Genomic DNA, 24,171 nt, shown 5'->3' on the forward strand with positions numbered 1-24,171 from the left:
TAGCTATTGAGACTCAGCTGGTTTATGTCCATCACTATCAATGGAAGGGCATTTCCAAACTGGTAATTGCTGAGAGGATCCGGTGCTGATGGTTTCTGGAGCTGCCAATCTGGGGAGCAGCCTTTGGCTCCTGCTGCATACAGTATGTCTGCAGTTTGACCATTTATCTCACTTTACATACTTGAACTGAAAGAAAGGTTTGTGCAAGTACTTGCTGCTCATTCCATGGGATGTCCTTCTCTCTCTCATCCCCTCCCTCCTGCTCTTGTGTGTTATCAGCTATTGCAACAGCACCTAACTGTCAAATAAAGTGAATGCTGTTGTCAAATTCAGAGGTAATGCTTCACGGTGACTCCCTTCAGAGTCGGGTGGGGACTTGGAAATAATCATGGGTTCAACATCATGGGAAACAAAACAATTATGCTGGCTAAGTTCTGAATGTTGAAGGCCCAGACTGTTAAATTGTGGTCTGTAAATGCAGTTGCAAAAAAACTAATTCAGAATTTTCAAATGTGTTTCTAAGCTCAAAAGCTGGTTAAAACTCTCTGTTAAGGAGACACAGGAGGTGGATGAACAAAGAAATCAACCTGCTGACATAGGTGATTGAATTGCTTCGTTTAAAATGTCAGATGATAAAAATGTTGAGTGGGATTCAGTCTACAAAACCCTGCCTATGCTGTGACTTAAGTTCCTATAAGTCACTCAGTTTTCAGTTTTGCTTAATCCCGTAGGCATCTAAAATTCACTAAGCCATTAAACCTTACTATCTATTTGAAATCTTCAGTTCCTGTTTGGATTCTCCTTCAAACACTGAGATTGCCATTGCTAGGAAATGAGTGTCTGTCAGCCATCTAAAGCAGTTTGGGATTCAAGATGATGAGGACAGGCACTCAAACACTGTCCAAGCCCCTTAGAGAAGAAAATGAAAAATGGGATTTTGTCAAACCACTGATTACTTTTGTTTGACACAATGATAATGCCCATGTGCTGCTGGTTAGCACAGTGTCTTGCGTGCTGACAGAAGGAGGAAGATGCTGGCTGGTTAGCACACTGACAGAAAATTGACAACAGAACAGAAATGCTATTTAGCATCTTTCATCCACAGACCCTGTGGAGCCCTTAGAGCTTTTAGTAGAACCCATCTGGACTCAGCCAACTGCAGTGTGCATCTCCTTTCTATTGTATTATCAGTGGATAAACAACCAAAACTGACTTGGGGATCAAGATAGTAGGTGTTTATCCTTTCTCCTTTAGTTTCTCAATTTTTTACTAAGTTAGACAGAAATTGTACTGAAGAAAGCTCCTAAAATGAAAATTTTACCCCTTCCCTTCCCTTCCCTTCCCTTCCCTTCCCTTCCCTTCCCTTCCCTTCCCTTCCCTTCCCTTCCCTTCCCTTCCCTTCCCTTCCCTTCCCTTCCCTTCCCTTCCCTTCCCTTCCTTCCCTTCCCTTCCCTTCCCTTCCCTTCCCTTCCCTTCCCTTCCCTTCCCTTCCCTTCCCTTCCCTTCCCTTCCCTTCCCTTCCCTTCCCTTCCCTTCCCTTCCCTTCCCTTCCCTTCCCTTCCCTTCCCTTCCCTTCCCTTCCCTTCCTTCCCTTCCCTTCCCTTCCCTTCCCTTCCCTTCCCTTCCCTTCCCTTCCCTTCCTTCCCTTCCCTTCCCTTCCCTTCCCTTCCCTTCCCTTCCCTCTCCTCGGCTGCTCAGCACGTGGAAAGAATGCTGTCTTTCTGCTTTGGTATCTTCTTTGTTTAACTCAGCTGTTGGTCAACACTGCTCACATCCGTTTTCTTCTCAGGCTCCATGGAGACAGAGTATAAATCCAGAGTGAGGTGACAAAGACCTCATAAAAAGGTGTGTTTACTTCCAGAAAGATATTGAGAAATATCTCATAGGTAGCCACCAGATAAGTGGAAGTAAACATATTTCTGACTCTGTGGGATAAAGTTCACAATAATCCCTTGTTTCTTATCTTATGCCTTCAATGAGACATCACCAAATAGCAAGAATTGAAGCAAAACCCCATATCCCATTTTTCTCCTCACCATTTTCATCATAGGTCTATCATATCAGACCTGTTCTAGGTGCAGGATGGAGAACATCACTCACCTCTTTACAAAAGACTGGGTTTAAATAACTGTAATAGTGCTCTGTGTAGAAGGCTTAGTCTATGTCAGACCCCTCTGTCTGTCTGTGTTCTGGTCCACATACAAATAGTGTGCCATGGTATTTGGAGGAGGAAGGAAAAAGGAAGATGTAGGTCTGCTTCCCTCTCTTGCACTTTGTGCCTGGGTGTGCACAACTCAGCTTTGCAAGGATGGCCCCCAGCAGGAATTAGATCAGCTCAGTGCCATGTCTGGTCTGTCTGTGGAAATCCACTCCCGATTCAGTTCCTTGCAGTTGGAGAAAAAGAAAAAAAAATAATGTTTTAGAATGACTTTCTGGCTCAAAGGTGCTCAGTCATTGAAATGCGACAAATTAATATGGAAAGTAATTGATGATTAGTTTGACAAATGATGGAAATGATTTGTGGCACAATCAATTTCTAATTATTATTCAATTATATGTCTTAAAAAATCTCATCTAAAGCATATTCTAAAAAGGGAAAGCTCTTCAAAACCATAGGACAAAATATGTGCAAAGTCTTTCCGTGCTGTCTTTTTAGCAGTATCTGGCAGCTTTTTATGGCTGCAGGCAACTTCAAATAGAACATGACAGCAAATCAGCCTGAGCAAAGAATCAATGACAGCTAAACTAGTAGGCAGTAAAGCACAAAAATAACTCATACCTCCCTTTAAAAAAAATAATAGAAATATGGTGCTTTATTCTTATTTTCAATTGGACATGGAAGATGAGAATTTAAGGACTTTCAGTATGATCTAGGACAGCCTTGTTAGACAATTTTATTGATTTTTTAATGGAAAATTTTGTTCTTTGTTAAGTTTTATAGCAGTAGGTGTTTGAATAGAGAAAACCTCACAGAGAGAACACTTACAACATTTCCTGCCATCTAACATTTGCCTAAAGCAGTAGATTTTTGCTTTTATTTACAAAATATAAAAAATGTAAATATATATTTTGGAAAAATATATATTTTATTCACAAGAAAGGTGAATAAATGCATTTTAAAAGAAGAAACAGGTGACAGCCAAGATTGGAATACTCCTAAACTACAACAGTTCTTTCACAGAATTTATTATAGCCAATACTGTCCTTAGGAAAATCATTGTGCATATATTCTTATCCCAAACCAAATAATTCATTCACACATAAGAGTGTGATATATTTGTCTGTAGGTAAAAAGAATAAACTCTTTAAATGACAACACGTTCATAAAACTGCAATAATGGCAAAGGAACTGTAGGAACTGATCTTCCCATTTACACCAAGCAACAGCAGGTGGATTAAGCCATTTGAGCTCCTTGAGGTGATAAACACAATACATAACATCTCCCCCCACCCCCCCTTCATAAAACTCTGAATTTCATTTTCATTTCCTGAGTAAACACTGGAACTCTGTATCAAACAGCAGGTGCAGTGCAGCCTTAAGGCCTAAATCCAAATATTTGAATGTTACATGAACACTGGGATGTGAATATGACTGGAACTTCTGTGACCTCAGTGAATGAACACATAAGCTTAACTAGAGGACAGTCATCACACAGAACTGGAGCACATGAAGACACTCAAAATGAAAAAGGACACCTTCATAAAAGACTCAGATCAATAATTCTGTAACAGATGAAGAAAACAAAAGGCAAATAGTAACATAAGAATGCAGAATACAGGTTTGCCAAATTCCATTGACAGTAAAAATATTCCTTGGCAGTGACTTTATGTGTTAAGTAAATAGTTCATGCATTGCAAACCTTAGACATCAACAAATATATATATATATATATATATACATATATGAACATATGTAGAATAGTACAGAAATTCTTTATCTCAGTTTTCTTTCTCCTTTGAACATACAAATACACTTGCTACATTGGCCTCTCCCTCAGAAATTTATAACCACTATTTCTGATGCAGTTGTATATGGGGTGAGGATGAGGAAGGGTAAGGCCCTTCAGGATTCCATTAGCTCCTCCATCACCCCCTGCCTCATGTCCCCCTGTTCTTGGGGTCTATGGGACCCTAGAGCTTCCCTCTCCACAAGAAATACTATGGAATAGATCAGCTACCTGCTACTGATTTCCCCACCACATCCCAAAGCATGATTTTGGGGCAAACCCTGTTTTTGATATAGTGAAAGCTTCTGTGCCCTGTCACTTGACATAGATCATGGTCCATCCACTCCTCCAGTTCCCATCACCCCATTTTCTTGTTCAGAAGAAATGTGCAGTAAATTCGGAGTTTCTTGGAGAGTTATCAATATTTACTTGACCATAACTTCTCAGAGAAAGTTGGGTAACCACATGCTGGGAAGAAAATTGGATTATGTTCTTTTCAACTTCCATATTTCTTGATTTAGCAAATACTCTTTCTCTTCTAAACTAAACAGTACTAAATTATAAGATTCTTGGTCAGGTTCCGTAAGTTTCTGCAAATAGATTTTATGTTTTGTTTGACGTATTCATGATTGCAGCTATGTCCCAAGTACAAAGTGTCTGCTTCCCTCAAACTTCTGTTGTACAAGAAATGGAGCTGTCACAGAAGGTCATTTCTGAGCCTGTACTAAGCATGATTTGTCTTATACACGTAATTTCAACATTAGTTCACATTAATGGTTTGATAAACTTTATTGTCCACTGTCCAAATAATGTTTCTTGAATAAAATTGTCTCTCATTATACAGCGTGTGCTACGTACTTCACTGGTATTTATCATAACTCTTTACATTCCTCCTATACTACATGGATAGTTTTCTTCTTTAACGCATGCCAGAAAAAGCTGAAGAAGTAATTTCTAGCCCATCAAAAGAGTTCTTTGTGCTCCTACCCTAACTTTAAATGCTAAGACTTGTATCTCTAAAGTCTGAGCAGAGAAATAGAAAATGTTACCTGGAAGGTACATTTGGTTTGCCAAATTCTTTAAAATTCAACCAGTGAGAAGACTAATTCTCTGATTCTCTGCACTCACTGGGTACTCTTGGACTGCACTGCATTTTGATCTACAGTCCAAACTTTATTTAAATCATGAAAGACAAATCCACAATAAAATATTTTTATTGTTTAATACAAATAACTAGAATTGAGCATCCAGAATTTTCCTTTCAACCTATTTACTGTTCACATATTCTCACCTCAAACTGTGAAATGTCTGACTGTTCCCTTTATCTTTTTTTTCACTCGGATTAATAGGTGCAAGACACACTAAATATTTCATTTGTTGTGCCCTGAATTATATCATCTCACCTGCTTCACTAAAATAAATCATTAACACATGGGTTTATAAATAACTTGGAAAACATCCTGTCTGAGAGCATTTCTGATATAGTCTGGTCAGGCTGAATTTAAAACATTCCTATAGCTCTAAAAATATACATACTGATGGTTTCTTCTGTTACAGATTGGTTATTACTTGTGGTACTAAAGTCTACACACTACACACTAAGAGCTCCAACATGGAATTTTCTAAAGCATATTTATTTTATACACAATAACATTGGTTAATAACTGCCTAGTTGTGCTTTCTCTCTAAAATATCTAGAGCATTTGCTGTCCTTTGCTATGATTACTGAAAAAATAAATAGTAGTAATGTTGATTAAATTTAATGCTGATGGAGTTAGACTGTACAATTCATTAAAACCTTCCTAAATGCTATTCTGGGCATTTTGGAGGTTTAAATTCATTTTTTTAGTTTTTTACTTTTTTTACTAAAGACTGTTTCATCGAACTTAACTGCAGAAAAAAAATCTATTTCCAGAAAACTTCCTTCAGAATTATAAAAGTTGCAGTTTCCATTATTTTATTCTGGAAATAAAAATCAAACTATAATTTGTATGAAAGCTTGTCTTGACTTTCCCCCACCCTTTCCATTCCCGGACTCTCTGAAACATCAGAATAATTTTCTGCTTGCAAATAGCATGGGCTAATAAAGTCTACCTCCATTCTTGTAAGTGTTTTCAACTTGTTTAGTGTAATAGCTTAATGGTGTGAGTCCATGACTAGCAAAATAACCGGTATTATCTCATGTTTTCATCGAGTTATATCTGATTTTCTTCCAAGAGCACTGAGAACTTTGTGACCTGAAAAAAAAAAAAAAAGGAAAGCGGAAGTGCTTGTGGATATATGGTCACAGGAAGAAGCCTGGGATTTTCCAATTCAGCTCCTATTACAAAAAAATTAGTGAATATGAAAGCTTTAACTGGGTGTTCAGTTGAAAAATATCCCATGTTTAAATGGTGCAGTGTACTGACAGATCAATAAAATTCTGAGTCACTAGATGGAGAATAATGAACAATTTAAGCTCTTTGAAAGTGAATTGGTCACTCCTGCTTGAAAAGGATTTTTAAGTTTTCCACTGACAGTGGAAATGATCAATCTACTGTGTTATAAATATGTTTCCTACATTCCTGCTCCCTCATAGCTGTTATTCCTAATGAAATACAACAATAACTAGTAATTATCATTGATTATTTAACAAATTTGTAAATTATCTTGGTTCCCTTCCTACATAACCTCTGGAAGAGGAGGTAGCCTGTGGTATATCTGATTTTGGATTTTGTGCACATTTGCTGGATGGATAGGAAGTACAAACCAAATAGCCTGGTTAATAGAGGATTTCCATCATCCTTTGTTAAGAAATACAGGTGGAAGATTTGTGGATAAATGGAGTAAAAGAAAGGGCTTAATTGCTCTGGACACTTCTGCATGTTCTGCATCTTCTGGATGAATCAATATTTCTGCAGCACACATTGGCAGCATGGCTTTATTCTCATATCACCCTCATGGTAGAAAGAATATTAGCCACCATAATTAAAAAGAAGGTGATGTTTCACACTGCCAGGTCTTGCAAGGGAAACTTACCCAAGCAGTGATGAGCTACTGTGAGCTCCAGCAGGTCCTGTGGCACGAGCAGGAAATTTTATGACAAACATCCCTCTGCCATGTGTCTTGATGTGCTGTGTAGCTAGGCAATTGTAATTGCATTAGTTCAAGTTATGTCATGTCTGGACTTGGAACTGTTGCCTCCATTTCCCTTTCTGGGCAATTAGCTCATTGCCATTCATGTCCTTCCTTTCTGGACTATGAGAAAGGCTATTTGTAAAATGGCTTCATCTTCACTGCTAAGACAAAGAAAGCTATCTCAAGCACTGAGGCCCCTGTTACACTTCTGGTTGTGCACACAGCTTAACTGCTTGCTCACTCCATTTCAAAGTGTCACAGGATCATGCAGTGGTTTAGGGTAGAAGGGAGCTCTTAAGATCATTGTTGATGGAATCTAAATAAAAGTCAGCAGTGCCCTGGCAGCCAGGAGGGCCAACCCTTTCCAGGGGGGCATCAGGCACAGGCACTGCTCTGCTCTGCAGTGGGGCGGCCTCACCTCAGGTCATGTGGGCAGTTTAGGGAGCAGCAATATAAAAAAAATACATTAAATCATTAGCAAGTGCCCAAAGGATGGCCATGAGGTTGGTGAAGCACCTGGAGGTGAAGCTGTGTGAGGAGTGGGTGAGGTCACTTGGTCTGTTCAACCTGGAGGAGACTGAGGGGAGACCTCACTGCAGTTACAGCTTCCCTGTGAGGGGAAGAGGAGGGGAAGACACTGATCTCATCTCTGCGGTGCCCACTGGCAGAACTTCAGCAAATGGCCTGAAGCTGTGTCAGGGAAGGTTTATGTTGGATATTAGAAAAATGTTCTTCACCCAGAGGGTGGTTGGACGCTGGGAGAGGCTCCCCGGGAAAGTGGTCACAAAACCAGCCTGAAAAGGTTCAAGAAGCATTTGGACAATGCTCTAAGGCACATGGTATGACTCTTGAGGATAGTGCTGTGCAGGACCAGAGCTTGAACTCAATGATCATGATTGATTCTTTCCAAATCAGCATATTCTATGTTGATGGTTCTATGAGCTAGTCAACTCTCTCTGCTCAAATGCAGTCACCTAGAGCAACCTGACCGGGAAAATGCCCAATCGGGTTTTGAATATTTTTAAGGAAACTACACAATCACTCTAGACCACCTGTTCCAGTGTTTGATCAACTTCAGAGTAAAAAAGATTTTTTATTGCTTTCATTCCATTCAATTGGAATTTCAGGTATGTTAACCTCTGCCCATTGCCACATGTCCTATCACTGGGCACCACTGAGAAGAATCTGCCTGCCTTTTCTTCATTGTAATAAGTAATTAGCACAATTTCATCAAAATGCCATTTTATTAAGAATGATTGCGAAACAGAAATTTGAAAAAGCCACAAGCAGTGGACAGCATCGAGCCTGGGATCGGCGCTGGGTGAACCTCAGATCTGGCAGTGTGTCGTATCCTCCCTGGTTCACAACATCCGCTTGTGCATGGCTGGCTTATATACAGCTTTTCGGCCAGAAAGAAGGTGGCCTCACCCTTTCGTCCACCCAGTCACTGTTCCATAGTCATATTTCTTTTCTCTCCATCTGCAGGTCCGATGAATGGTTTGCAGGGCAGGGCTGGGCATCTGATTGCATTTACAGGAACCTGGTATTGGGATGCACACCCAGGCCAATGGAGATAAGATTTCCATCAGGTGTTGATCACTGGGTCGTTGGTAATCCCATATTCGGAGGAGATCCATCTCCTGGCAGAGACACCCTTCTTTCTATTGCAAATGCCATGTTTCCCCTTTTCCTGGCAGAGGCTGCAGTTTCACAATTACTTTTTATTTGGTGGATTTAAAATGATTTAATACCATATATTTCTACAAAACACAAATTAATTCTCCAATACTTATAACATTCACCAATGTATCAGTGTAAACTTTTATCACATTTGACAAGATCACCTCACTCTGCCGCTGAGCTTTTTTTTTCCAGGCTAGAGGCCCAGTTCTCTTGGACTTCTCTTTCACTCACTATCTGTTTGCTAGGTGCATGCTCTGACTGCAGAATTCATTCTAGTGCAGTTTTGCTCCATCACCTTTATTGTGTCATCGATGTTGTTGAAGGTATTCAATTTCCAAGTCATACACACGTACTGGAAGAAATGTATTCCTCTATGTATTCTCGGGACTTCCATGGTAGTTTCAGCTACCTGCAACTTTATCGGGTAGAGTCATGTACATTTTTATAACAAAAGGTCATAAATGAAATCGTCTTTTTGAATGCTTAGTGTTTGGTAGGACAGGCACAAACCACTGATTTGCACTTTAGCCTCTCCTGATACCAGAGAACTATAGTAACACAGCCTCTGGAATCACCTGTGGGCAAGTAGAGATTGAGGCTCCTATACTAAATTTTATTCCTATTCAGTAATATTTTTGTTGTATCTCAATCCCACCTTTGAAATGGAATGGTCACACTCTTATATCCATTCCTCCTCTGTTCAGTCAGGCAGGCCATGATGGTGCTGACCTTACCACGATCCATTTTTTCATCGCATAATGTTGTTCCTATTTGATGGAATTTCTATTTTATTATTAAATGTTAATTTTGTTTAGCAGGATATTGCTGTCTCCTTCCAAAACTCTTCAGATTCACTGGTTATGGTCCTCAATTGTCTTTCCTCAGGGGAAGAAAAGCCTGTTTATTTAGATCTTGGCAGTTATCTTACCATCACAATGTTTACTTTATTTTCAGTACAAAAAGCTTGTTACCAAATACAAGCCAGATGGTGCCTTATTTTTCCAAAAGATAACACGTAATATAGACAAACATGCTGTGATGTCTCTGAGAATAGAAAAGTATTTTACATCAATGATGTGTCTCAAAAATTTTATTTTGTGGAGACCATATTATCTTTTATTACATTTGTGGGTTGTTCTGTGTCTATAAGAAGTGAATATATCCATCTGTCCTCTCTACAATGGCCCTTTTTTTTTGGTCTTTACTTATGGTCTGTTTTTAAAAGAAATTAATCATCCTCTGATTTTATAAAAAGGGAACTTTGCAATGACTGATCTAAAACTCCAAGTTTGATCATCTGCTGTTGGGATTTTAGCTGAACACTGATCAAAGGAGAACTTTCATAGTGTAATGAATGATATTGGTCTCCAAATATATTTTTCACATCCACTATATAAATTCCCCTTGTGGGTGTAAACCCAGCTTTGAAAGATGTCTGACTATTATTTTTAATTTCTTTAGCTTGGATATTGCTTATAATGTTATTGAGTTGTAAGTGCTGTTGTCTCTGACCTTGTATTAGCCTGTGCATCTGTTCAGTTTAAAATTAATGATATTCCCCTGACTTTCAAGATCTACTGATGTTCTGCTGTGACACAAGCAAATACTCCCCTTAAGAGAGGTCATTTAAGGTAGTCCTTTTGTTGCCATCTTTCTTGTCTAAACAATGAAAGTCCTGCTGGCATTTGGACAGTTTTGCAAAGTAATGCTCTGCATTGCAATCCTAGCTTTTCCTTAAAGTGCCAGGGATTTTCTGGGCTTATTGAGTGTGTGTTTAACATGTAGTGTTTTAGGAATATATGCTAACAGGAGGTGCTCAGAAGTAACTTAATGACAATAAGGAAAATGAACACGGTCCTCTGCAGAGAGGCTAAAACTGAACAGCATTGCTGGCTGCATGCTGCCCACAGCATTTGTAGCCTGTTCACTGGGCATAGGCACCAATCTCTGATGTGTGAGATATAATATAATAATGTGTTTCACAGGTTTGCTTCTTTATCTACCATGTGTGCTGGTAAAAGGCTGGCAGCCTTCAGGCTCAGCTCCTCAGCAATCCAGTCGGTACCTTATCAGCAAGCTGAGTGAAAGGATAGGAACAGTCAGCTTTGGGGTGCAAATTTTCACAGTCAGCAGATCCTGGAATCCATGTGTGCTTCTTCACAACTTTCTCAATGTCATATAATTTCTGAGAAATGTTCCACTTTTGATTAATCACCTGTCTCTGTCCAAAACAGTTCCATTAGGAGACTTGTATCAAGTCACATGTATGGCTGTAATTCAGAGTTCTACATATTCAGTAGGATTTTTTCAGGCAGTGTTTTCTAGAAGCATAGAGTGAAAGTCCATTTCTGTCTCACAAATATGGCAAAAGACTGCTGACACCGGAGTTTGAAACAGACTAGCCGAAAAGAAGATAAACATCCCACAACATACTCTTATAATGTTTATCTGTGGGGTGAATTTATCAGGTGACTACTTATGGATTTTTTGGATATACTTACAATTATATTTTACTTTTTTATTTTGAAGCAATATTTTAATTTAAGCAATGCCTTAAATTAAAAAAAAAAAAGGAGATAATTTTAAGAAAGGATGTGAAGTTATCTAAACTATCAATCATACCTTTCATTTGGAATTGAAATATTTTATATTAATCCAAAAATCTTCTTTCAAAAGCTTGGTTGATTATTTTGCAAAAAAAGTCTTCACTTGATTACTTATTTCTTTTGGAGCTGTTCTCACTTTTCCATCCTCTGTTTTTTCATTCTACTAAACAAAAATATGAATATTCATAGGGTTCTTTTCTGAGATATTATTTCTCTGTGGATGTTCCAGTCCTAACCAGAAAAAGCTGAGATTGCAGCTTTCACTAGGAAAATGCTAGTGCTACAAAAATTACTAAGAAGTCCTTTTTTTAGATATTATGTGAAGCCATTGAAAGAAATCTGAAAACTATTAAGAAAAAAGAAATCCAGCAATTACAACCAGTTTTTTTCTCTTTTTTGACAATATGTTTTCCTAAGGATGTCTTCCTTTTCAGTACAATTCATATTGATAACCCTCTCTTTAGCATAACGAAAGTGTTATCAAGGGCATACTATTCAATTTTAATTCCATATGTCAAAGCATTTGTTGCTTCTCTTTCCAGCCTTAAGAAATATTTCTATACCTAAAGGCTGGTTTAATTCTTCCACCTTCATCAGTAATAGATACCAACTGCCTCAAATAATGTCCTACCTGTACTTTTTAAAATTAATGTTACAACAAAATACTACTTCAGAGAGAGAGATTTTGTAGACAATATTTTGGAGACCCTCTCTAGTTTTCTCTACTGATTATAGGGAAGTGCAAAGGACACTAACCTCTTAATTTCAACACTTCATTATGTAACATAAAATTTATCTATCCAAAATACAGACTTAAGTCTCGATCCTTGCTTCCTCACCAGACAACCAACTATTCATGAAAGTCTAAAGATAAGTGGATCAAACTGTGAGAATGTCAGCACAGAAAAATCTACACTGTAGAAGTCAGAACACAGCATTGATTTCTACCCAATCTTTAGACATACAACTTCTGGATTACAGAATATTCTTCCACAAAAAGAATTAAATTTACCTGAGCTTTATCTAAGGGCTCTTTGTCACCAGTGGCCCTAGTGGAAGGATGCCTCAGTCTCTCGGGATCATTGTGTTGCAGCTTCCAGGCATATGGTGAAATCAGAGAATGATATCCAACATGCACCATATGATTGGTCATAGTCACCAAGAAATCACTTTCTTATGATATTATGTGCAGACTCGCTTAAAAACCCCACTATTTCTCCACACTCTGAAATTTCCTCTGTGGTAGTTCCAGAAAACTGCAATCTTTCAGGGGCTCTGTGTGGTTTTGGTTTCTCTGCTCCCTATCTGAGTGCTTTGTGAAGGAAAAGGGAACTTTAAAAGGAAAGGCTGTAGAAGTTAACAGGAAAGGTGAGACAATGGCACAGATAAGAGGGTCAGGTTCTCAGCTTCAAAGGAGTTCAGATAACAATGGCTAGGACACCAAGTGATGGGAAGCATTTTCCTGTCTGGCTCCATCCTTTCTGGGATCAAACGACACGGAAAAAACCTCAAAGACCCTTGAAAACGGAGAGGACTCAGAAGAGTGCCCAAATTGTGTCAATGAAAAGGCACTGGTGAGCTCCCTCCTCCCACATGAGAGAGAGAGGTCACTTTTGACAGAGAAATTGGGAGTAAAGGAGGGCTTCCTTTTGATAGAGTGGAGAAAACTTGGTAAATAATCCATGTAGTCAACATAATTAAAAAAATAAATTTCCCAGTATTCCATTCCTTCTGGTGAAAAAAACCCAAATGTCTTGTTTTCCATTACAAATGTTTTGCTTATTAGTGTAGAAGATATTCAGGTTCCAGGAAGAGACCTCCTAGAAAGACTAGTTATATCTGTCTCCTATTTATAGCTAAGAGGATAAAATGTTCGAGAATGTGTTTTGGATACTTCTCTGAGAATGGGCTCAATGAAGCCAGTCACTCTGAGAGTGAATTCATTCAGAGTCAGTAGTGTCTTTACAGTTTCTATGTCCCTCTGTGTATAATAATATGAAGACCAGATAGACCACATTCAAACAGAATGCATATTTCTCCCTCAGGAGTCTCCTCTGAACAAAAATATTGTGATGCACATCCTCCCGTCCATCATACACAGCATTTCCTGCTTTCCCATAAATGTCTGCAAGAAAACTATTGATCACAAAAGTATATAAGCAAGAATAAAATTATTCATATTTCCAGGAAGCTGTTGGTCTCTGTTTGGGCCTGTGGTGGCTATTACAGGAACATGCCACAGGTGTTGTGGTTATCAAGAATTTAGAGTTTGCTGGTAGACATTTTTGTGCTAACAATAATAGATCACCTCTCTTTCTTCAGCTCTTGTTTTAACAACTCTCTGTAAATCTTTCATTAGGAATTAGTAAACCTGGACTAATTTTGTTGTCAGTGGTAAGAAATAGGTGTCTTCAGAACATAATCATCATACCTCTGTTAGCTGTCTTTGCACTCAGCCTTGGGAGGATGAAAATTCAGTTTATTGGCTGAATTTTCTTATGCTCTGTTAGTTGTCAATATGTTGACTTAAATACTTCATATATGTGTGTGATGTCAGAGATGTGCCAACCATGACTCACAAGAAACTCTAAAATAATTGAGTATTTTTAACTTTAAGAAGAAAACATTGAAACCATAAATTGTTAACCCAAGTATTTGAATGGTACAAAGAGAAAAAAAACCACAGTCTTTCCTTAGTCCACTGGGATATGAAAAGAGCTGCATATCATGGCAATAGGGTGTATTTAGGTTAGATTTGAATGAAATCAAGTATGATTATCAATTAAATGAGCAGCCAGTGGTGATCATGTGATCTCTGTCCCCAGATGTTTTTGAGAACTGTACGGACAAACATCTGTCAGGAGCACTGAGCATTTGTCCCCATCTACAAGAAACTGTTGATCTTATCAAACTCCCTATATCCCTGTTTTCTAGGGCTTCATCTATACTGATAATTTAAATCTGCCAAGGCTCATTTTCTGACGTGACTCCAGCTAGTATAGAGCAATGTGTATCTAGACTATTTAAGTGCCTTGGCCACCCAAAATGAGGTGGCCAACTCCACCCCAGTCAAGATGGACACTGGGCTGTGCCAACTGCCCAGCCATACTGAGAATTTGTTCAGGAAGCTGCTAATTGATATCATCCAAAGATGTGTGGAGACCCTTCCAGCATTTGAACAACACCAATGATCAAGAGAAATTGCTCAGGAATATTCCCTGGCCCAATTTAATTTGCTGGTATCACTACATTTTGTAATTCTGTAACCAAGTCTGTCTACATGCTCCTCTGAACTGTCCTCAAGTTGGGAAATGAAGTTTAATGTTCTGTACACCTGAAAACAAGCAGTCTTTTATTACTTGTACTAGCTGGTGAAGATTCTCTGTAGGTCTCCTACTTAGATTCCTATCCCTTTTTTCTCAGTAGAGGGCATCCTTAGTACAGCCACTTCAGCAGCCTGCATCCATGCAGCAAAGTGTGGGGGGAAACTTCCTATTGCCTCCAAAGCAGACTAAACTGAGTAAACACTTGGTATGCACACATATTTATGAGAAACACTAAGTCTTCTGGAACAATTTGGGCCAGTATTCTCTAGAACAGATCTTCTTCTCTTCACCATAATAGACAAAATAAAGCAAAACAAAACAAAACAAAAAAAATGAAAAAGGGAGGGGGGAGGGGGGAAATAAGGACTGGAACAATAAAAAAAAACACTTGTGAAAATGTCTTGCCTAACTTTTTTTGGGGGGGTAGAGAAAAAGAACCAGTTTGACCATAGAGTCAAAATAGCATACTTACGTTTTTTTGAGAAGAAGAGGGGAGATTTTCCCATTTACTTTAATTAAAGTTCTCCACAAGCTTTTTTATTTTTTCTCCCTTAGGTTTGGGATCTTGGCAGACTTTACGTTTTTTTAGAAACATCCAGCATGCTCACTAGGCAAATTTTCCCATGCTTTCAAAGCTGTACTGCTTAGGCAATCAAATGTTAATCCAACCACAGTCTAGCTTTTGCTGTCTTCCCAACAGCTTGATATCTCTTGCCATTACTGTTATACCCTCAGATGTAGAGTAGACAGTGCTGTCGCTGTCCAGCACATAAGTGGTAAGGAACTGCAGCATAAATAATGAATTGATAACATGCATGTGTTCCTCACCCCTAGAGCATATGCAGCACTAAGCCAGCTGCAAATGATTTATTCAACGTACCAAAGCTATACTAAATCAAGCCAAACAATATTGCCTCTTTTTTTTTTTTTTTTATAAGGGTGAAGTATTTCCCACGAAGCTTGTAACTCATATCTATTAACTTATAATCTCTATAACTCAAATGCTTTGCTTCATAGCACTCTGCCAGGGGTAAACATCAAAACAATTGAAGGCAGTCTCTGAGGACTGTGTTAGCTTAATATGCAAATGAAATGAAGAAGGCACCTCTAAGGAAAGATACAGTATAAAAGTGAAAGTCTAAATAGTTGAGGGATCTCAGACTTTGAACACTTTTTCACTGAGTCTGATCTGCAAAGAGTTACCACCCTGAATATTTTAAGAAGTAGACGAATGTAAAACTTGAATTACAGCCCTTAAATCTACCTGATCTGTATTGTTCTTCATTGGTGGCCTTTACTGATAAATGTAATATTTATCTAAGACATCTGATAACAGAAAAAAAAAAAAAAAAAAAGAAAAAGAAAAGAGTAAGTTTAAAAAAAAATTAAAATTTTTTCTAACAAACATCTTCATTATAAAGGAGGCTTGTAACATTTCTTTATTAGAAGCTAAATTTGAATGACAATAATTTTGCTGTGATTATTTTTGATGATAAACTGGAAACAGCATACAGTGATCACTACCACATGTATTTAGACTTGGGTTGGCTAGACTTGTGTTCTCCCAGGGAATCTGGGTACTTCAACTGGATTTCATTTTTAAAAATTTATATCTCACTGAGAAATTTCCAGCTTAGTTTCCAATCTATTTATTCACAAGAATTCTTAGGGTTTCCACTAACTGTTGCAGATGTTCTTTGCTAGGCTGGGTTCCGCAGCCTTGGAACAGGCTCTCGGGAGAGAAAAGGCCTATTTTATGGGATCAGACTGTTTATTCACACTGAAGTCAAAAGGACTAGCTGTATCATGTTGCAAACAACAGCAAATTATCTGAACAGATAGATTCCTTTTCATTGCAAGGATAAATGTGCACGTACGCACACACATGCACACACAGACACACAGGCACATGCACACGTATGCATGAACTCTTTGGGAGTAAATCTGAGAAAAAAAAATGAGGGAGGGATGAGGTTAGCAAAAGTTAATGGAAGAAAAATAACCCCCTTGGGCTTAGCACTACTCCTGTCAAAGAGTAATAAAGGGGTTTTGTTTGTTTTGTTTTGTCTTGTTTTTCCCCCCATGAAAACAGATGACTGAGGTCTGATTCTGTTCTCAGCAAAACTATTGTAAAAGCCAGAGCTGGATGTTGAGCAAAAAGGAGCACTTGTTGGTGCTTGCCCAGAGAGAGGAGCTTGAAAGTTTAGGGCCTAAAACTAGTAGTGTGACATTAATGTCAGAATATTTGGACTTCTTTATTTATGAAAGAAGTGCCCGTGTCTTTTTAGGTGCAGAAGTTAGATGGATGCAGCGGTAACAAAGGACCCAGTTTCTCAGAGATTCTTAAGAGCTGCCAGATAAAATTAGGGTTTCATGAAAGGCTGAGAGAGTGCAGACGCTCATAAATAACGATGCTGTCCTCCTTCCTTCAACAGCACTGCAGTGGGCTCTTGTGGCAGCAGGCACTGTGTTAACGCTTTTAATACACTTTAAAAATTAGGTTTTTATTTTAATGAAACATCCATGTCTGCTTTGAAACAGATTTTTGTTTCTAACTAGAAACCTAGAAGTTACTTTTGTTCAAACAATATAACTATCTTGTCTTCCTCATCCAGAATGTGGAATTTCACCCTTGAAAACTCATAAGGAATTGCAAAAAACACACAGCCATAATCGTCATTGGAGCCACACTGTCTCCCAGCAGTGTATCTCTGGATGTCAAATATATATGTCAAATATCTTTTTCTCAGTGAGAAATGAAGAAGAGGGGGAGTCACAGTTTGTCACTTCTTGTATTTACAGCAGAGGCTACTCTGTATCGTGTAGGGTCTCTCCCAGTGGTCAGCACAAAGCTGATAGTGAAGAAAGGTGATCCAATGGATTCCCATATAAGCTTGATCCCACTCCAGAAATAATCCAGAAATAATTTCTTATAAGCATGAAGGCTTCATTTCATTTAAAATCATGACAAAATGCATACTTGTTTCAAGCTGCAAAACTAACTGCTATATGGCAATATTTTGTGCCTTAGAAAACAAGGGTTTGGACAGGCCAAGACATTGTCACATGAGTCAGATAACAAAACAACTCAGTGTGAATGACTGTCAGGGGAAAACATCTTACCAGGTTTGTTTCTTACTCCTTGTCTGCTAGAAAAATAACTATTCCACTGAACTTTTTAAAAATACATTTAAAAATGCAAACATGAGGACAAATCACCAAATCACCTCTCCCTCACAAAAAAACTACAACCATAAGGCAAGCAAATAATATTTAGCTGGAGTCACTCTTCTATTTGAAGCAAAAATTACACCAAAAAATCTAAATGACAACAATAGCAAGCCTTCCCTGACTCTGGAGTGATGGAACCCTCCATGCTTTTTGATTTTTGTTTCTGAAGGAAATCCACCTTCCAGTCATTCAGACCCAGAAGCTCCCTGGAACATGTGGTCTCTAAGCTCCAGGGGGAACCAGGAGGCTGAAAGGGAAAAGGTCCCAACTGCATCCTAACACAGCCTGAGAAAAGACTTCATTATTTGTGTTTCTTTATTGACATTCAACCCCTTTTAGAGCTGAGGCAATACAGACAGCTGTTCCATTTACTTCAAATGCTCCCTGTTTCTGGGGTAATCATTTGGATCTGGTAGCTGAACCTCTGAACAGAGTCTGCTTGACTTCTCAAAAAGAGATGAAAATCCAGCCTGGAGATCTTTGGGAACTTTTCTGCTGGTTCTGGATAATGGAGATAAATGTTCTTATTATTCTTTTCTTTATCTTGCAGGCAGTCAGTCTTCCTGCAGGAACTGAGGAAAAATAAAAAAGCAATTTATAAAATCCAGCCTCAAAACTAAATCTTACTGTGTAATATAATCTCTCCTTGGGAGTTTGTTTTTCCCCCTTGGCCAGGCTATATTGCTGCCAATTTCAGGACTCCAAAATTTGTGAGTCACATCTTGATCTGTAGAGGAGCTGGGTCTTTTGCCTTGTCACATATTGCACTTGCCTTTCCCGCTGCTACTGTGGGTGAGTATTGCCAATTCCATTAGCGTGGCTAGCGGTTCTAATTTGTTTCTGGTTTACATTGGCTGCAGGGAAAGCAAATACAGTAACCCTTCACTTTAGGTGGCACCAGTAGAACTAGGTTTGTCATGCCACAGAGCAGCCAAAAGAAATACAGTAATTTCTGGGAAACAGACTTATTTACATGTCATATTCCTTTTAGTGCTATACTGTCATAGCTGTCTGTCTGCTTAACAGGCTTAGACACAAAAATCTGGATGAGGACTATAAAAGAAGCAGGGGAAAGTGGAACAAAATTAGGGCAACACTGGAAGTAACAGAGAAAACCAGCAATGGAATTTTACTGAAATGCAAATTTGAGACAAGAGAATACTGAAGATAAAAACATTAGTAACATAAAAGAAGGAATTGAATGTGATCAAATTCAGGTCCTCTATGTTTAAAAAACCAACAGCAAAAGAGTGGTGAGAAGTATAAGTAGTTGCCTTCTGGCTTCTTCATTTATGTGGATCCTGTTCTCTGCAAACAGCTAAAGCTCTCGGCATCCACAAAACCCATAGCTGGGCCCCTCACTTTCCTTGTCACTTCTATGTCTAGGACTTTTGTCCCTGTTACATCTAAACAACAACTATGATAAACAAAAAATACCTACAAATATAAATACATGCTAATGTATTTATATAGTTTATTATTTTCCATTTCCTGTCTGGAAATGGAAAGTACCAGGCAAATCTTTTACAACATTGATGAAAGAAAAGTCACAGGAGGGCCAAGTTGTTTCCAGAGGATTCTTGTGTAATGTTAATCAAAATGTTAATTTTCGTAAGGGAGTGAGCAGGGAACTGACCTTAGGACACATAAGACATTAGAGAAGCATTGAAAGCTGCTGGGCCTTATCGATCTCAGAAGATGTCACAAAAAAGTTGTAATATTGAGAAAAGGGTTGTGAGGAAGGTAAAAGCATTTGAAGATTGATAAATAAGCATATATATTTTAAACATTTGTCTCAAATACCCCCAAATTTCAACCTATACTGAATAGTAAATTGGAAGTGTTAAAGCAAAGAAGTATTAAAGCTAAATTATGTTCATCATTCAATGACAAACTGTCAGAAGAAATTAATTGCTATTGTTTCCTTCAGTAATTTCAAGGGGTGTGGAGAAGGCTCTCAGAACAATTCAAATATCTGAATTGCAGAGAACCAAGTGAAAGGAGACAGTCACAGCTGAATTTGTGAGCTATTGCCCAATGGCAAAATATCTTTTCTCTTTGAGCAACACATATCCCAGATATCTGCTGCTGGCACTTTGTAATCTACTTCATCGGATGCTGAGCTTCCTGTTTTGGATCATACACTAAGCACATGTGGTAACTAACTTTTATCAAATCTGACAGCCAACCACTGTTTGATAGACTAGTTTCTAAAAAATGTGTGGAACTTTTTGGACTTAAACACAAGGAAATTCAAACCCAGCTGGACACCCTCCACTGACTTTTATGCGAAAAACCTCTGCTTGACAATTATTAAGAGCATTTTCTTTGAAATATCTCTAAATCAGCTTTGAGACATTGCAATTCCATAGCTTGCCTCATTATGGGGAAATTGTCTGGAAAGTTTAATTTCTTGAAGGCAAGTAGAGATGACTTTTCAAGCTATCAAGCAGAGGAAACCTGATTGTGACATCTCCATAAATGCTCAGGTGACAGCTGCCAATTGAAAATGCGCTTTGCCAAGAAATGCACTATAAAAGAGGGGTGACAAAAACTGTCTTTGGAAGCTGGGATCAGTGTCTGGCTGGGAGAGTATGAATCCTAAAAAGACATGTCTCTGTTTCTACACAATTTCCAGCCACCAGAGGGAAACCACATGGAATTTAAAGCAAACCTCCTCTACCTTTCCATCAACTCATCGATTTCCAAAGCAGAGATCTAATCTGTATTGAATTTTACTGGATGGCTCTAAATAAACTTCCACAGAACATTTATCTACACCTATATTGGTTTCATCTCTCTTATATTTTATAAGATCTTTCATATGAATGAGGAAAAGCCCTTTTTTACCTGAAACAAGGGAAACTTGCTCATTTAAAAGCCATGGGCTGAAGATACGTATCTATGGCACAGTTCAGTTTCATGCAGAGATCCTGGAAGCCGCCCTGGATATTCTTGCTAGGTTATGGGAAGCATTATGGCTGTATTAACACAGGACTTTACCCAGACTCATAGTTTGCTTCTCAGTTGGGCCTATTAGCCTATAGAAAATGTTGTGCCAATACAAAGAGTATTTTGTTCCACAGTAACCTATTTAGATTTCACGTACCCTTTTTGGGACATCACATCCTGTTAAGTAGAGCTTCCAAAAGTAGCTGAAAAGAAAAAAAACTTTTGTGTGGGAGGTGATTCATCCAATATAAATTAAATTCACTGCATCCCCTACAGAAGGTGTCAACAAATGGGAACGCCAAATGCAATTATTTACCATTGATCCTGATTGTGGTGATTATCTTCCAAGAAGTAGGCAGATTAATGTGCAGTGAGGAGGAGGAAAGCGTTTCTAGTGTGGTCGAGTAGGTTAGCCACAGGCCTAGTGATCTGATCTAAGGCACTTGAGCTGAAGTTTTCAAATGCCTCTGCCTTCCCACTTGTGCACTTTAACACAGTGAGAAGCTAGTTTTTCCAAAGCACATATGAATCTGATCCCAGGCTATGTCTGAAAATTTAAAGTAAAGGTTTAGATCTTCCTGGAATGTACCTAGAATGAGCAGTATGTACTATAATTCGCTCCACTTTGTGGTGATTTTTGTTATGCTGAGGGCAGTCTCCCCATAACATGCAGCAGCCTGTGATTGCCAATAATAACAAAGATTTTTTAAATTTTTTTGTTAAAGGGCGCAACTGTTTTATCTGTACAATGATAACTGCAATTTCAATTTAAAAAATTGCCCCCTTTGCAAGAGCCAGGAATTTTGTTCACCACATGTGTCAGGATTCTTTTACATTATCCCAACACACACACAATTGTCAGGCTAGACTTTGACAATGAAATTAGTGTCATGAAAAAAAAAAAAAAAAAAAAAAAAGAGCTGCTTTAGCCTCTAGGTGCACCTGTTTATAGCAACTAGGCAGGCTCAGTCAGGGTGTGTGTGTCAGTCTGCCACTGCAGCTGTTCCATTACCATAAAACCCATAGTATTTATTAAGTTTTAAGCCTTTCTGAACTCCATAACTTTGGCTTACAAAGGGAGGCTGTAATGCTATGTCTGGACTGTGATAATAGTTCCGATAAAGATTCAGCATGTGACTCCTAATGAAAGCATTAAGTCTATTGGAAGGAACTATATCAAACTATATGCAGTAAAGCAGACAGCAAATATGAACCATGAAGAATTAATGATTAACTATTCACTGCATGCTTCACTTGGAACAGCACTGCCATTGAAAGAGTCTGCAAACTGTGGAAGAAGTTAATTCACAAACTCATATTACACAACAAGGTAAAAATCACAAATGCATTGCTCAAACTTTGGTTAGCTGGTTTTAGTGCAAGAAAATTTTTTCCTTTGCAAGTAAATGTTTGGTCTTGTTCACGTCCCCAGTTCTGCAGCCAATTGTACACAGACAGAACACTCCACACAGACTATCCAGGCACGCTGAATTTATTGGCAGTCCCAGGCATGTCCACATGGATTCAGCTAAGGCATAGGAGTCTCAGTCATGATAAACAACCAACTCTTAGATGCTGAATTACATCCTTATTATTCTTTAAAACTCCTTGTGGTTTTTCTTTTCCTAGGAGAAAGTTGTGTGGGATTACCCTTGTTAATCGTTGTGCATTCTGTTATTCCAGCAAACCGTAACATTTGAAAACCAAATTTGAGATGCCATCATTTAAATTACTTCTGCGTTAACATCCACAACTTCAAATTAACATCGCTGGCAGAACTGGAGGAAAACCCTGGAGAATCCAATGTCACAGCTACTGACAGGCTGTGAGGATGACATCTGTCTCCCTCTGTTCCTGGCAGCAAGCAATTGCTGTCTTGTAACTGGTCTCTTATTTCTATGAAAAGTACAAGTCTTGACTCGTCGTGCTCCGGTGGGAGGAAAAACTGCCCACTCCAGGAGCACTGCCTACTCCAGCAGCAGTGCTCCTGCAGGTCCCGGGGATTAAATCCTGCTGTCAGCTGGCGTGCTGTGGTTCACCACTGGCCATGTCAACAGTGAGAGAGCCAGCCTGCTCTGCTGCCGTGCAGGGTAGTGGTGTGCTGGGGATCTGCTTGGCCTGAGAAGCCCTGGGTGTGCCCCAAGGACACATTGCAGCTCAGATCCTGACTTGGCTCCACACCCTGGGCACCAGAGGAGCAATCTTGTGCAAAACTCATTCTGTAATCAGTGAAGGAAAGCAGACAACCCCAGCGGTTAATTCAGTTCTGCCTCAGATTTAAATTGCTTAATTGTAGAAGACGCCATTGACAGCGTGAAAGGATGAGACTCCAAACTTAAGGCTCACTGGAAGTGCATGGTTGTTTACCTAAGGCAAGCGCCAAGTACAGAAATTATGTTTATGCCAACACAGTTCTATTTATGGCATTTCTATTTATCTTGCAATCATGAATGGGTCTAATGAAAATGAGGATGAGCTACAGCATATTGAGGAAAGTAGGTTATAATATCCTCTTCCTAAAACTACAGAAAATTTTCAGTGTTAAACAAGAAGTACTTAATGGTTTGGGCCAGTGTTTTGGTGCAGAGTGATGCAACTCTAGATTGCTCCACCTCCTGGCACTGTATTCCCATCACTTCATAATCACCATAGTGCATACGAATTCCATCTATGTTCTTACAGAGGCTTTTACATTTTTTTCCTGCTGCTAGATCAGTGGGACTTTGAAGGACTCTGAATTAGTTATATTTTATGACAGATATGAACACTTTAACTTCCCGTGGTAGACTAATCTACGAGATACTGACCCAGCCTCTCTCTCTCCCCCTCATCAACAGGACAGAAGGGAGAATATAGGATGGAAAAGTTCATGGTCTCAGATAAGGACAGGGAGTTCACTCAGCAGTTACTTTTATGGACAAAACAGACTCAACACAGAGAAAATCAATTTTATTTATTGCCAGTTTGAAAGATTAGAATGGTGAGAAAGACTGAAAGTAATACACCTTCCCCCTCCTCTCAGGTTCAATTTTACTCCTCAGTTCCCAGGTCCTTCAGCTCCTTTCCCAGGAGTTTTACAAGGGGAGGGGGGACAGTTCCTTCCTGCCGTTCTTTACTCCTCAGAGCTTTTCCATCATCCAACATGGGTCTTTGCCAAGGGCTGCAGTTTCTTTCAGGAGCCTGTTCATGCGTGTTGCAGGGAAATCTTCCATGCCATGGTCTTCTTGGGGAGTAAACTGCAGGGAAATCTCAGGGGGATGTCCTCCCCTCCTTTGACATTGTCCTTCCCTCCTCTGTTGTTTCTCACTC

General features: G+C 38.9%; 1 long non-coding RNA gene across 1 annotated transcript in view; it reads left to right on the forward strand.

The window, feature by feature from the left end:
- LOC136357832 (uncharacterized) overlaps positions 1-20,694 on the forward strand; it is a 35,878-nt gene extending 15,184 nt beyond the window's left edge. Inside the window, exons 2-3 of the long non-coding RNA XR_010742961.1 lie at positions 18,461-18,702; positions 19,841-20,694. This is a non-coding gene — a long non-coding RNA (uncharacterized lncRNA). The remainder of the gene's footprint in view (positions 1-18,460; positions 18,703-19,840) is intronic.
- The last annotated feature ends 3,477 nt before the right edge of the window (positions 20,695-24,171 follow it).

Source organism: Sylvia atricapilla, chromosome 2 (genome assembly GCF_009819655.1).
Source record: "Sylvia atricapilla isolate bSylAtr1 chromosome 2, bSylAtr1.pri, whole genome shotgun sequence".
NCBI lineage: Eukaryota > Metazoa > Chordata > Aves > Passeriformes > Sylviidae > Sylvia > Sylvia atricapilla.